At 37.7% G+C, this 16,806-nt stretch overlaps 1 long non-coding RNA gene across 1 annotated transcript in view; it reads left to right on the forward strand.

Moving 5' to 3' along the window:
• The first annotated feature begins 450 nt into the window (after positions 1 to 450).
• The window catches only part of LOC132273850 (uncharacterized), a 54,343-nt gene continuing 37,987 nt past the window's right edge, over positions 451 to 16,806 (forward strand). Inside the window, exon 1 of the long non-coding RNA XR_009470268.1 lies at positions 451 to 743. This is a non-coding gene — a long non-coding RNA (uncharacterized LOC132273850). The remainder of the gene's footprint in view (positions 744 to 16,806) is intronic.

Raw genomic sequence — 16,806 nt, forward strand, 5'->3', positions numbered from 1 at the left:
TGGATTACTCTCCATAAAAGGTGCTATTATACAATGTAATGGTCATTTTCTAATTCATATTCACACACACAGGTGGCAGCAAATACAGCCCTGATGTGAAAGCAATTCTGGTAGTTCATTGAGAATTCTAGTGTAATGAAGGATTCACAACAATATGTAAGGTGTACTGTGGTCCAAGTGAGAGAGGATATTGACAGAAATTCAAATTCCCAGATGTAGGTATCAGCATTGTATATTGTCATTTGAGGGCTGCAGAAAAGGTACTTTTTAGTGCCAAGATAGGACTGTCCAGGGGCATTTCAGTCCATTCATAGTGTATGCTATCTGCATATATCCCTATCCTTGATTGGCTAGTAATGGAATATTCTTATCCATACTAGGATAACAATGAAAGTTATATAAATATACTGTTATAGCAGTAGCAGAAAGTGAACACAAAAATAGAGTCCTTTGAGCTACATTGTGATGCTGTGTATGAGATACTCGAGAGCTAAAAATGTTTGAGTGACTTTCAGAGAAATACTTAAGGTTTTGAGCTGAATTTGTTCTCTGAAATCAGTATGAAGTGTGTGCTAATTTACTGAAGAACATAAGGACCTGTGATGCTGTTTTCTGGTGCAAACAATGAGGATTGGGAGGTGAAAATCTGTAGTGATTACTTTTGGAGCTTGAACAAGGTCTGAGCAAGTGTATCTTGAGGGTTTACATCAGCTGAAGTGGCCTAAGACAACATATTAAGGCTGGTATCATTTTTCATATCTCAAACCCCAAGTTTAGCTTGCCTTTCTAGTTTAATTCTATAATCCTGAGCTTAACTTGTTTGAACCATGCTATACCATGAATGTTTATCATCTGAGCATGCCTAGTTTGTTGATTTAAGGCTGTCTTAGTTGTGGTTTGGACTGAGGAATGACTTGTTCTAGTTTAGTACTGTAAACCACATTTGTTTCAGCTTATAGCAGTTTTACAATTCGGTTTTGAGTACTGAAATTGTAATATATTATTGTGCTTGTTGAGTTATTCATATGAGCATGTCCAAATTTAATATACTCTTGATAGAACCAAAATCCAAATTTTATAGCTATGAAATACCAGAAATACCCTAAAAACAGTGCTGCTGCAGAAACTGTCTTATAAAGCTTTCTTTGAACTAAAAATTGATATTAACTTGCTTCGAAATGAGAAATGTTAATTTGACCAAGTGAACTATGATGAAAGAAAATTGTGGGAGCTATACTCAAGAAGGCCCAGCCTCGAATTGACTCTTGTGCCCCTCAAACCAGAAAAATACAGTAGCAAATATATACACCTGCTGTGAGCTTTAATTTTGCTGCTGTTAGTACTATATTGTTATGCCCCTATGTGTACATCTTATCCTTGCTATATTACAAGTTTAATTCATCATATTTAAGCTGAGCGAGTCTCTAGTTGTTGGGAATTTAAGCTACATTAAAGCTGTTTTTGTAAAACTAATTTTTGGGTTTTAAACCTAAAATATCTACTGTGAGCATATACAAAGCCATACCTTGTTGTTTATTTTGTTATTATCATTTAAGCAAGTATATATAGCCTATTGAAGACTGGGGGAGTGAAGTTTGAGGTGTCCCTAAGGTTGTATTACAAACTTACCCTTGTGAGGCTCAATTTGGGGTTTTTGAAGAAAACAAGGCTGCTATGCTATCTCACTGTTATTGCTTGCTTATCAAACTGAGTTTAACTATCAAGTAAGTGTATCCTGCCCATACAAGCCTATGAAAGTCAAATGCAAGCTTGAACTGAAGCTACATTATGGAGTTACCCCTTAAAGCTACAAAGCTAGGGTTTTAGCTTAAAATTGTGATATCTATACTGTGCCTTGCTGTTTGTATTGATCTTATCAACTGAGCAAGTGTATTCTACCTACTGAAGGCTAAGGGTGTGGAATTTGGGCTGGTTCTGAGACTAATTTACAATCTTACCCTTGAAGGCTCAAAGCTAGGGTTTTAAAGACTACAAGGCTATTGTGTGCTATCTCTATTATACCTTACTGGTTTCACTGAGTTTATCTCTTAAGAAAGTGTATCTAAGCTATTGGGAGCTGTAGAAGACAATTTTAGGTCCTTCTTAAGGTTGCATTGTGAAGTGATCATTATACCTTTGAATTTAGGGTTTTTGCCTTGTATGTTCTTCATTGATCTACCTTACTTATTTAATTCAGGAAGTCATTCAAGCAAGTGTATTTCACTGTGTCAAGGCTGTGGGAACCTAGTTTGGGTATCAAATGAAGCTGCATTGTGTTTTGACAGTTATATCCCTCTTGGTGCAGAGAAGTGAAACTAGAGTTTCTTGTGTTGTATACTTTGAACTGTGTATTCCATCTAATCTTGTGGTGCAGAGATAAGTGGTGTTTTGACACCTTATTGTAAATACCAGTGAGGCTGTGACGGCCCTGGTTTTTCAAGCCAATGCATCCTATAATGAACCAAAGTTTGACCCGATAACAGATCCGAAATGAGGAAGCAAAAACATAAACATAGTCTCTAGGGATATATAACATCCTTAGGATCCCAAAGTGACCTTCCAAGAGGCCACAGGAGGATTATTTGTCACTTGTAGAGTTTGTATATAACAATAGTGATAGAGACTCTGCTAATCAGTTAACTGAGAAAGGAAATGGCAATGGACAAGGGCAAATTCCAGGGATAACATTCTTGGAAGAAGCACAAGGGTGGTTCAGATGCTCACAGGGATGAGGCACCTATTCAGAGGCAGCAGAATAGGGGACCACAGGGAGGACAGGGTCAGCCACAGGCTAACCGATAGAGGATGTCATTTGACACTTTCTAGCGTAGTTGCTATACTTGTGAAGAGTATGGTCATACTTCCAGGCAGTGTCCTAAAGCAGGACAGGGACAGGGGCAGCATGTATAGTAGGGACAGAGGGCACCGGTACCTTTACCTGCTCTACAGGTTCCACAGATTCAAGGACAGACATATTCGGCTTTACCAGCACTGCCACCGCCTCAGGGACAGGTACTGCAGTAGTTGCACTATGGCAGGGTGTTCAACTCCATGCCACAGGATGTTTGGGCACCTCAGGCTGTTGAGGGTATGTTTCTTATTCATGGGTCGCATGGTCATGTTTTATTTAATACAGGTGCTACACACTCATTTGTAGCTAGATCTTTTGTTGTTTTATCTGGGATGACGATGGGGGTATGTGATAGACCTCAGGGTATTTCTATACTGGTGGTTGCCGTCACATTACACCAAAAGCTTGCAAAGAGATGAACTAAGAGTGTGAGTGTTCAATGAGGCTAAGTTTTAAATTTATATAAGCCACTACTACCTTTAACTAAAAATATAGCTAGGATGAGTAAGGATCGTCCCAAGGGATTATGGGTGCCTTTGCAATGGAAACAATATATAGGGTTAGTTGGTCGAGTGATCAAAGATTGGTTGGATTGATTGATTAAGTTATTATGCAAATGAAATTAAAGTAAACAAAATTCAATGATTAATAAAGTAGAGAAAGATATAGAGGGGAGGACTTGGGATACTAGAGCTCACCACTAAGCTTGACTTCAATAGACACTAGTAATTGTATATTAATGGGGAAATTGACTTGTAACTTGTGTGTGTGTGTGTGACATTAATTAAAACTAGGCATAGATGGCAAATAAGCAAAGATTGTCAAGCCAAATTAAATGGAAAGCACAGCCTATCAAATGAGACCAAAATCCATTCAATGAAACCACAATTTATGCACACACAACTATCTAAAAACATACACCTAATGCATTCATAAGTATGGAACACCAAGGAACAATGGTAGATTGTCCACCTATCTATGAATTTAAAGCAACTACACTACATCTACACTAAAGACATGAAATTTAACTAAGTAAGCTAAAGGTATGGTACAATCCATCAAGAAACAAGTGTGAACCATCAAATAAATTGCAAAAGTGTTCAATTAAGCTCTATGTTTTGACCATCTCTAGATTAACTTCATCCATACACATAGACATGGATAAATTCCACTAAATCTAGAGAAAAGTATATGAATCATCCATTCTAGCATACATAGACATATGGTTAGAAGTAGATAATCAATTGAAAGCATTAATCCATACACATCAAGTAGAAACCACAAAATATATATATAAATCCAAGATCATAACATTATTACAAATAAATCCCCAAAAATATACAAAGAACTAAGTCTAGGAAGCAAACTTAAGGGCTACTCTAGCCCCAAGTAGATGTCTAGCCACTCATTGAAGTAGTCATCCAACCCTTAAGGGCTATCTCCAAGGTAGGAATGACCTACTTCTTGATGGAAACCCTAGAAGAATAGAAGAACTCCCAAAATGTGTAAAGCTTTCTAATTTCTAGCCTCCTCTCTAAGATATGAGATATGATGAATTATGAATAATAGATATACTCTAAAAGTGGCTCTCCATCCTTATATAAGTAGGTCAAATGTCACACTAATGGTTTGGATTCGTGCATCAAGGTCCTACCAATGATTGCACAATGAGCTAACTTTTAATGAGTTGGAATTTGTCTCTTTTTGGACTTGAGGAAGTTCGATCGATCGAACTATGTTGAGATCGATCGAACTTGGCTGAGATCTATCGAATGTTGCAGAGATCGATCATCCTTGGCGGCTCCTTTTTGAATAAAGACAAATCTCTGAGATATTTTGGGAAAGAAACAAAAGTGGTTGGTGGGGTGATAGGTGTGGATAAGATAGGATTATTTTGATCGATCGGGGAAATGTTGGATCGATCGAACTTATTAGATTCTTTTGGATAAGGACAAAAGCTTGGATCCTTCTTGAACTATTTAGATCGATGTGATCGATCGAAGAAAAGCTGAAATCGATCGAACATGCTGAATTTCCACACTTTGCTTCATTTTGCTCCCACTTTGCTCCTTTCTTCCATTCAGCTTGAGTTAACTTCTTTAATGCTCTTATTTGGCTGAATTGACTTATTTTTGGGATAAGCACCTGAAATGGGTAATAACACGAAATTAGAATAAAACAGGGAAATAAGATAGATAAAGGTCCTAAAATGCTCAAGCTTAAGGGATTTAAACGCGCACTTTTCATTGCTCATCACACCCCCAAACTTAAATATTGCTAGTCCCTAGCAATGAACTACAAAGTAAAGGAATGGAATGAACAACTATACAACTATGAACTAGAAAGCAATAAATGGATAACGCCACTTTCGTAGGGAACACGATTACATTTAGCATATGCAACAAGCCTTATAAACCCCTAAGTTACCCCTAGGGGACGAGTGAAGTCTCGCGAGGGTTTCCAAAAATAATACCAACAAACATTAAGCTCATTTTCACAAAAGAGGTACCAATATTGCAAACAATGATTGGGAGAAAACTAGCTTAAGTATGCAATTTTTTAACCATTTCTAAGCAATCTCCCAAAATTTCAACATCAAGCAAACAAATATGGTCCTCCACACATCAAGAAAATGATTATGCAAATCAAAACAACTCTAGAATCCTTTTTGAGTGGATCGACATCAAGTATGTTGCTATCTAAGCCAACTAAAGAAATGATCACATCCTTACCCTCAAACTAGCACACAAATCTAGTACCGATCATCAAGACAAAGAGTGGATATTTTATTAAAGCTTTATTGTTCTATGTGCGCTTATTCTTTTCACTCGATTTTTTTTTTTTTTTTCGAAGGATCAAAGATGGAAGCATAGTGCAATGTGTTGATCTATTAAGCTTTCTAGCGATCCATGAGGTCGAGTGTTAGGTCAATGACTCCCAAATCAGACGGCTTTAAGGTATTAGGTGTTCAAACACCCCTAAGGACTTACAAGCTCAAATCAACTAGGCTACAAATCAAAACAACCTCTATCTAATCATTTCCCACTTCTCACATTTTGGGAGAAGTCCTCACTTTTTTATTACTTTTACAACTTCTTCTTCTTCTTCAATTATTAACCTAGAGTTTGGACCCTCCACCTTTCGACATGAGAAATACAGTGCTTTATGAGGCTAGACTCCCGGCTACTCAATGAAAAGGGTTTGTTATCCACTTTTATCAAGATGTAAGCTTTCAATGCACTACTAACCCAATTGGGATATAACTAATTCAATAATCAACAAAGTATGTACCCCATAAATGAATACTAGTGTGCGTCTGTGCTAGTGTAGAATCCTAGAGTGAATCTCAAAACAATCACAAAATCAGGATGATATGGACCACAAATGCAAGCAAGATATCAATCTTTCAAAAAATTTACTCCTAAATGGCATCCACAAGGCATACAAAGAGTATTGGACTCTCAAATCGAACAATTTTTAAATTCTAAGCAATATAGTCCTCAAAAGATCAAAATCATAGCTAGTTATGGACCAATCATATAAAATCTCTAAAATACACAAGTCGTGCTCAAAATTTTGAATTAAAAGCAAATACTGTAACAATACCCATTACCCCCAAACTTAAATGGCACAGTGTCCTTAATGTGTAAAGAGAACAAAGGAAAGAGTATACCAGTGTAGCTATGACAAAGAATGGCCGGGACAGAAGTATCCAAAGTAGGTGGTATAACCCCCCCCAAATTTGGGATTAACTGTGGTCCCAAAAAGATGGCACTGAGAGAAAAGCTGATCAGATAACAAAGGGGACAATAATGGTGCATAGTGGATATGCAAGTGTAAATGGGATAATGAATGAACTAATGAGAGAGGAAAATGGTGGTCTTGAAAAATTCAGGCAGCACTCTCTCACTGAAGTCACTAGGATGCACATGATAATGGAGTCAGTCACACACAAATATATCAATAGAAGAATATGATATCCAAAAGATCATGCATAAAATAGGAAAATAAAAATAGTATATGGTACATCACAGTAATAGGGCTGATAGACTGGCCGCAAAAATATCACAACAGTATCAAAAGAGCAGTAATGTATCACAGATATAATGGAATAATGAAATAAATGAATAGAGATTAGGCAGATGAGGTAGGGCGAGTGGGGCGTGATCCCCTGATATCTCTGACATCTAAGACATCGGAGCAGAGAGTAGTCACGTCCGTGCTGAGAGATGCCACATCTGACTGAAGAGAGACAACTCCATCCTCCAAGGTCTAGATACGCTTTCCTAGGCCAAGTGTTTGAATTGGAGCCTCAGGTATGACTGGATTATGAAACTGTGGTACATTCTGAGCTTGCTCTAGAGAATGAACTGGCGACCTTGTCGGAGAGTGATGTGGTAACTCCTCTGCTGGAAGCTCTCGCTCAAAGTCTATATCCATATATACTGCAGCCGTCGGTGCGTCTGCTGGATTGTCTGCTGCGGCTACTGCTGCTATCTCCTCCTCCTCAAGCTCCTCAGCTACTAGAACAGCGTCCTCCACTAGGCTCTTGATAAGAGCATTGTAGCTCTTATTCCAGTCTTTCTTACCATAGCGGCAAGCTCCTATCTCTATACGTTCATCTGGACAAAAGGGATAGCGCTGATCTTGGAGTATCTGAGTGATATGTTGGCCAAATGGGAGGAAAATGGCCCGCCTGGGCTTGGTCTTGCTAATGTAAGTCGAATACAATCTCATCATGACACTCCAGTAGAGTGCCGACATAGATACCCAGTGGCCTATATAAAATACATATAAAGCAACCAAAAAGTCTAAACGCCTCTGGATCTTATGGCTCGCTATATATACGTTTTGAAATAGTACCGAATCGTAGAACCAAAGGTCATCGGGCAGATAAATCCGGGTGGCGAAAGTCTCGCCATCTGCATAGTGGCCAGTCAGTGCCTCGGCTATATCTACGTAAGAAGGCCTCCATTCCAAGATAGGATAATGAACATCAGGAGGGCAGACATGCAGGCATCGAGAAGATCTGGCAAGAATATCAATTGTGATCCGGATGGGGTGGCCATTAATGGTAATGTGTAGCTCTGACAAGTTACTCGGGGCCTGTCGGAGGTTCTGGTAGAACAACCAAACAAGCCGCAGGTAAACTGGATAGGTGACTGGGGCTAAAATAGCAAAAATGTCCCTCTGGTCAATATCATCATATGCTGGCCAAGTCAGGAGATAATGAGAGAAGAAGGTGATATCAAATACTGACTCATGCACCACCTCAAGGCGTGAGTATCTCCTAATAGGTCTGTCGCGGACCTGGCCTGGCTGTGCCAGTGGTGGTGAAGGAGAAGGTACATGCTCAGTCTGAGCTAAAGACTGTAGTCTAGAGTCGGCTGAAGGGGACTGAGCTAGATCTACCTCTGGATACTCCTCTAATTGCTCAGGCTGCTCAGCCTCATCAACCTACTCTGGAGCTGGCTTTGGAATGAAGTCCTGAACATGAGATGGTCCTGCCAGCTCCTCTACTATCTGCCTCACTCGGCGTGTATAATGCTTACAGGAAACAGTCTTTACCATAGCCATAGCTTACAAAACAAAAAGAAAACACTTGCAATATAAGTTAGTACTGGCATAAAGAATTAAAGCACAATATATAGAAACATGTATGTCAAATAAGAAAGACAACTCAGAATAATAATCATGAATTTATGCAAGTTACGACGCAGCCAAATAAACAGTGACCAAGTGAAACATACTAAACAATATAAGTGTAGAATGCATCAAATGTGGAAAACACAAGCATTGGGCATAAATAAGATAGCATGGAACACCAAAGATGGTGTGTGAAGTGAAAATACAAATCTGTGATATTCGATCGATCAGGAAAAGATGAGATCAAACCAAGTTGGATCGATCTAGACTTAAGTGAGATCGATCTTACTCAGATCAATCTGAGAAAAATAGAGATCGATCGAACTCTGCAAAAAATGCAAACAGTCACAGATCTATGACGTGGATGGCACGGGGGCACCCGAGCAAGCTCGTGGGTCCCACAATTCCTCAACAACACACAAATGGTCATTTGTTTGGGCACATGACCCCCAAAATCAATTTGGAAATGAAATATATATAAAAATCTATACATATATAGATACATATATATACACATGCTTAAAGCTTCATATATGGCAAGAAACAATCATAGCATCTCAAGATTTATCATGGAAAGTTCAAGTACATAAGGATTGAAACTCAAAAATGAAAAATTAAACTCGAAACTTACCTAATCCGAGGAGAGAAGTGGATCGAAGGAGAGAGAGATGAGATCTGAGGTGAGGGAGAGAGATTCGAGGCTCGGGAAGTTCGCCGGAGACATGCCGAAGGTTGGGAAGATGGGGGTTTGCAGCGGCGAAAGAGATGAGGGTTTGAGATCGATGTACAAATGATCAAAATGACCCTAGGGTTTTATTTTAAAAAATGGTCCCGACAAGTTCGATCGATCTAGAAAAATCTCAGATCGATCGAACATAAATTGATCTTAAAAGAACACAGATCGATCTATACTTCAAATGACAGAGTATTTTTGAAAATTTTTGGATTTTTGAAAACTGAAAATATTTTATGGATTTTTAGAAAATTTTAAATAAAATGGAATTAAAAAGAAAATATTTTTTTGGATTTTTGGATAAATAAAATTAATAAAAATCTTTTGGAATTTTTGAAAATATTTTTAAGATAAAAATAAAAATAAAAACAAAAATAAAAATAAAAGATAAAATAAAAATAAAAATGAACATAAGATAAAATGAAAATATTTTTTGAAAAATTTCCTAAAATTAAAAAAAAAAATTTGAATTTTTTTTTTTTTTTTAGAGTAAAATGAAATAAACTAAAAATTCAAAATATTTTTGGATTTTTATTAAATTAAAGTTCAAAATTCAAAAGAGTAGTCAAATCAAAGTCAACAAAGGGGGTACAGATCGATTAATCCAAGATTGATCTGAAAGGTACTTCGATCGATCGAACATGAGAAAACCTATAGATAAGTTCGAATGATGCGCAGAGAGGCCTTTTTCATGGATCTTAAAAAAATTTCTAAATGTGGAGTGAAGATCGATCCAAGAAAAGGTTGGATCGATCTAGGAACTTTCAGATCGATCCAAGGAAATTTTCAATCGATACACAGGGAGCTGATTTATGTAGGAAAATTTTGATCGATGGAACAGAGAAATGATTGGATGCAGGGATGGGATGTTTAATCGATCGAACCTCTTTTGAGATCTATCGAACAGGAACAAAATGCCTATTTTCAGAATAAAAGTATATGCATTCTCAATCATAGTTCTTATCAATGTGTATAAACCCCAAAACATATCTAAACGACGCAAGAAATGGGTAAAATAGAAATAAGGGAGGAATAGGGTTATAAACCCTACAAAGCATTTACTAGTCTTTAACATCTCTAGCAAGACGTTAGCCTCTTTTAGCCCAAATCAAATATCTTGTTATGCATCCCCTCCTTAATGGGGTGAATGGATTTTTGAACCCCACCCAACAAATTGCTCCCTAAGGAACTCATTGGATTTGATTCAAACGACATTGACGGTCCTTGGTCAAAATAACTCTTGGGCTTCCATGCCCTTGGAACACTTGACTTTAATGCAACTTTTTTTGCTTTTAAGTTGGTAGATAAACCATGGGAATGTTCAACATCAAGTAAAGACTTAACTTCATCAAATTCATGGTTTACACACTCCTCTACAACACGCACTTCTTTATGTTGGTCCATGGAAGTCAGGGTTGGATTAAAAATGTTCAACTTCACTTTCGTATGCCCAAATGAGATTTTCATTATCTCCGTCCTACAATTGATATTGGCATTCAAAGTTGCTAAGAATGGATGGCCAAGGATAACGGGAATTTGGCTTTTGGGATTCGAAACCGGTTCCATGTCAATGACAACGAAATCAACTGGGAAGAAGAACTTATCAATTTTAATCAAAACATCCTCAATGATACCCCGGGGATTTTTGATTGATCGGTCGGCAAGTTGCAAAACTACCGACGTCGGTTTCAAGTCTCCTAAGCCCAATTTGACATACACTGAATATGGATGAAGGTTAACACTTACTCGTAAGTCTAAGAGAGCCCGATTGATGACGTGGTCTCCAATGATGCAAGAAGTAGTAGGTGAACCGGGATCTTTGAACTTTGGTAGAGTGTTATGTTGGAAAATAGAGCTCACTTGCTCTGTCAAGACCACTTTTCTTAGTGCTTGGCTTTTGGTCTTCCTCTTTTGGGTGCAAAGATCTTTTAAGAACTTGGCATAAGCCGGAATTTGCTTAATTGCATCCAAAAGTGGGAGATTAATCTTCACTTGCCTAAATATTTCAATGATTTCATTGGTCTCGGTCTTTTGTTTATCAAGATAAATGGATCCTTTCAAGGCAGTCGGAAATGGAGCTTTTGGCTCAAAAGCTTTTTTAAAAATTTTCTTTGAAACATCATCAATGCAAGAATTTTTCAAGTCCTTTTTCAAATCCTGCTTTGATTCATCTTTCAAATCATTTTTCAATGCTTTCTCAATATGATCATGTACATGCAATGAAGGAGGAATAAAATGTGAAACGGGACAGGTGTTAACTTTTAGTTGCACTGGTTCACTCTCTTTATTGGACATACTTACTTGGCTGTCCACAATCTTCCCACTTCTCAAGGTCATCACCGCATTGACATACTCAATTGTGGGACCTTCCAATGAGGAATGAGTCTCCACAACACATTGTTGCTTTGGTGGGGCATTCAAAGGCATTTTCCCTTTCTCTCTAGCATTTAAGGTACTAGTTATTTGCCCTACTTGGGTTTCTAGCTTAGCAATGGATTGAGAATGAGAATGAAGCAATTGAGTGTTCGCCTTTAGAGTGCCTAAAGCGGTCAAAACTTTCTCTTAAAAAATGGGACTCCTAAAATTTCCTTGAGAATAAGATGGTTGATTAGGGAAATGAGAATTTGAAAATTGATTGCTATGTGATTGATATGACGATCTAAATCCTTGGGATCCTTGGCTTTGCATTGGAGGCAGAATATACTTTGCTTGAAAACCACCTTGGGGAGGGTTTGAGCCTTCTCCTTGGCTTTTCCAAGAGAAATTTGGGTGATTTCTCCAACTTGGATTATAATGATTGATATAGGGATTATTCCCTTGGATAGCAAAAATGGCATTTGCTTGCTCATGGTTGTCATTTTGCACATGTCCATGGGGACAATTGGAAGTAGAATGTAACACACTAGAACAATTCATACATGATTCATTAGATGCACGATGATGAACATGATTAGGGGAAGAAGACATTTGATTCGCCGAAGTTTGGTTGATCAAAAATTTATCAAACCTTTGAGATAAGGATTTCATCTCGGCGGCTATATCATTAGAGTTGTCAACTTGATACAAGCCAACATTCTTCCTTCCACCTAGATTTCTACCATTTTTAGAAGATAGAGATCTATGCATGGAATTTTCACTCATACTTTCAAACAATTGCCACACATCATTTTCATGCTTATCAAGATAAGAACCACCCATAGATGCATCAACCATACCCTTGTGATTATCCGGTAAACTTTTAAAAAAATATTTAACTAATTGTCACTTAGGTATGTCATGATATGGGCACTTCCTAAGCAAGTTGTTGAATCTTTCCCATGTCTCATGAAACATTTCCCCATCCCCTTGAGAAAATTCACGAATAGAAGTTCTCATGGCATTAGTCTTTGAAACCGGGTAATTCTTCTTCAAGAACTCTTGTTGCATTTTTGCCCAAGAAGTTATTGAAAAAGACTTAAGACTGTTAAACCAATATTTTGCCTTGTCTTTGAGGGTAAAAGGAAAAAGTTTGAGTCTTAACACTTCTTCTGGCATGTCTGTGTATTTCACAGTGGAACACACTTCAAGAAATTCATTCAAATGCTTATAGGGTTCTTCACTTGGAAGTCTATGATAGTTGGGAAGCATTTGAATGGTTTGTGGTTTGATTTCATAGTGATGTGCTCAAAATGGAGGCAATTGAATGCAAATAGGTGCATTATATTCATTAGGCACATAATGGTCTCTTAAAGTAAGAGGGGGATTTACAACCGGTGGTGCTACTCGAACACCATGGTTAGCTTGAACCATAGGAGGTTGTGGAACAAAGATTGGTTGAGGCATTCCCAATGGAATTTAGCCTTGTTGTTGTGGTGGAATGAATGGTCTAGGCATGCCTAATGGTACTCGGATGTTTTCATGATACACATTAGGGTGGAGGATGCCTTGTTGGTCTATATAACTAAGGTCCTCCACATGGTCATTATTTTGCTCCTCCATTGATGAAATGGAGTGATGAGAACTACATCTTCCCCTAGGATTACGAATAACCGATTCAAGATGAAATTAAGAGAGACAATAGTAGGATTTAATGACCTACGACCATGTATGCACTAACAAAGACAATAACAAGAAATAAGCAAGTAACAAACACTTCTCCCCCATAACAAATCAACAAATCTTCACATACATTGATCCCATACTCCCATGCTTGAACAATATGCAAAGAAAAGTAAATTGCCTCCACGCGGGCTCACAATTTATCTAAGAAATGAAAAACAAACTTCCACGCGGGCCAACGATTTAACTAGAGATTGAATTAGAAAGATCTCACAAAGGGACCTTAAGCAACTTCAATTAAATTTTAAAGTTTTAAGCCTTGCTATGCTTTGCATATTTTAGATTTTAGCCTTTTTGCCTTGCTTAGCTCCTTGCTTTGAATTCTCCTTTGCTCAACTTCCTTCACTCAATGCACCTAGTCAATCAACAACAAACACAATAAGTAACTAAGAAGATAATAAAGAAAAGACACGATCAAAAGAGTACTAATTCCTATTTGTTTCCAAAACACGGTGTTGCCAATTAAATCCCCGGCAACGGCGCCAAAAACTTGGTGGTTGCAGTCGCGTTGCACTAAAAGTTTGCAAAGAGAAAAACTAAGAGTGTGAGTGTGCAATGTGGCCAAGTTTTAAATTTATAAAAGCCACTACTACCTCTAACTAAAAATATAGCTAGGGTGAGTAGGGATCGTCCTATGAGATTGTGGGTGCCTTTACAATGGAAACAATATATAAGGTTAGTAGGTCGAGTGATCAAAGGTTGGTCGGATTGATTGATTAAGCTATTATGCAAATGAAATTAAAGTAAACAAAATTCAATGATTAATAAAGTAGAGAAAGATATAGAGGGGAAGACTTGGGGTACTGGAGCTCACCACTAAGCTTGACTTCACTAGACATTAGTAATTGTATATTAATGGGGAAATTTACTTGAACCTTGTGTGTGTGTGATAAGCGCCGAATATTGCATATTCAAGCGCCCTTAGCTACATTAGTTAAATTCATTATTTGATTATTCTTTATAAATTATCTTTATTTGCATGTTTTTATATATTTTCAGGTTCATTGGCCAAAAAGGAGCAAAAATGGTGTTTTATTCAATCTTTGAATAGCAATGTGCTCAAGGCTAAGTTCTGGCAGCAGTGGAATCTGACTTTTCTCCCCATTTTTGACCAATCAAACTCGAGAACTAGACTTCTATTAAAACATGACATATTTAGAGCTTCGAATTAACTTTCCAAATCTTCAAACGGTTTGTCATTTGGAGTTTGGAGCAGAAAGTTATGGCTATTCTACCAAAGTAGTGCAAAGCAGGTCAAGAGGAAGGTGTTTACTGGTCTAACTTCGAGCGCTCGAAGTGCTTAGTTCGAGCGCTCGAACTTTGGGCAGAATGCTCTCCGGGATCCATCACTTCAGCCCACTTGCACCTTGATTCCCTCATTTCTGATTTCCATCTTTATGGGGTGGTTGGAGATGTCTTTTGGTGGGAGTTGAGCCTTGTTTGGTGGAGGAGATGTCTACACAAAAGGAGGGGAACCACACAAAATAGAGATATATCTCATTCTTGCAAGATTGTAGAGAGAGAAAGAGGAGAAAAAGATAGAGTTCTTAAAGCCAAGGAAAGGGAGCTCGAAAATAAAGGTTGCAACCAAGCTTCTTCCTTCTTCTACAGCTTCCATGGGTAACTAAACCTCCATCTAGGGAGGTGATGAGGCCCCTCCCTTGTAAGCATGTTCTAATTTAGGCTATATTTTGGGGATTACAATGTATATTCTTTGGTCTTTTCATGGTCTAGAGCATTTTGCCTTTTGTAATGGATCTTCATGTATTTAAATGATTAATGTTGAGTCAATTATCTATCTTTGATGGTTTATTCTTTTAATCATTTTGCTTGCACTCTCATGGTGACAATGGTAGTGAGATCATGGAATTGTTTTAATGGCATGGAGTTGGAGGACTTTGATAGATCATTGCTTAGGTGAATCCTTTGATGATTTATACTTATTTCTTACCTTCATGTGCTTCACCATTTTATCTAGGGCTTGATAGTCTTTCATTCAAGTAAATGTGGTTAAGCTACACCTTAGTTAGGTAGTCTAAACATGTTAACCTTTGATGGATCATGCTTGCTTCAGATTTAATGAACATTCTTGAGGATATTATAGCAACCAAGTGTTACTATGTATCATGACCATAATATATATTATTTTTCCCCCAATTTACCTCTAATCTAGCATGTGTATAGGGATGGAGGCGGATTCACTTCCCTAGTTCTCTTTACTTGTATTTCATCTCCTTTAAACTCTTGCAAACTTTTATTTTATGCATCTTAATTTCATAGCTTAAGTGACAACCAACAAATCCTCTATAAACACCCCTATCATTCTAATAAGACTCTAGACACTTAGGTTGCCATAGATTAGCGCAGTCCCAGTGGTTCGACTTACCCGACCAATAGCCCTATTTTACAATGATTCGTGCTATTGCGAAGGTTGATTTATAATTGTAATCAACTCAACCGATCAATTTTTGGCACCGTTGCCGGGGACTGCAAACGGTTTAGCAACTGAAGTTTTAGGGTTAATTTGAGTGTGATTGTTAATATCATGAATTATGAATATTTCTTGTGTAGTTTGACCATCTTTTTGTTTTAAGTGTTTGTGAGATTCTAGGAACTCGGGGCTCATTGAGGGAACGCTAGCAAATTTGTAAGTCTAGGGGACTCCAGGTAAGTTTCTTGACCTTCTAGTTTCAAATTTGTAATATATTGTGCATGTGTTAACCTTAGTGATAATTTAGTTTTAAAGCCCTGGTTGAGGCTATTATCTTGTTTAAATTTCCTGTACAAGCATCGGTCCTTGTCGTGGCCATTTAAATTATGTCTTGATAATTGAGGAGAATGGGAACATCGTATGTGGAGTTGGGAATGATGAATAGTAGCATTGATAGCATTATATATTGTTGATGTTTGGCCGTAGATCGCTCTCCCTACCAACTCTTGACTCGCCAGTTGACATAAATTCACTTGAAAGAATGCTTAGACGAAACCTTAGGGAATCTTCTAGCGTAAGAGAGCTTGAAACTAAATTTAACACAATGGCTGAAAATGTAGGAGATGTTAGAAATGAGGGGATTAGGGCCGAAATTCCAAATGAAGAGCCAATGACTCTCAGGGACCATTTCATCCCTACTACATATGCTTCACCTTCATGCATAGTGATGCGGCTCAATATGAGATCAAATCAAGTACCATTCAAATGCTTCCATCTTTCCATGGCCTTGATAATGAAGATCCGTATAAGCATCTTGATGAATTCCTTGAAATCTGTTCAACCATCCGGTTGAGAGGTTTTCCTGAGAATGCACTCCATTTGCATCTTTTCCCATTTTCTTTAAAAGATAGGGCAAAGTATTGGTTAAACTCACTCACTCCAAATTCCATCACTTCTTGGGCTCAATTACAGCAAAAATTCCTTAAGAAGTATTATCCGGTGAGTAAAAACAACCAAATGAGGCGTTCCATTCTTAGCTTTTCTCAA

The sequence above is a fragment of the Cornus florida genome, unplaced genomic scaffold, assembly GCF_030987335.1.
Source record: "Cornus florida cultivar Cherokee Brave unplaced genomic scaffold, ASM3098733v1 CherokeeBrave_3.0.0_Hap2_Chr09, whole genome shotgun sequence".
Lineage (NCBI taxonomy): Eukaryota > Viridiplantae > Streptophyta > Magnoliopsida > Cornales > Cornaceae > Cornus > Cornus florida.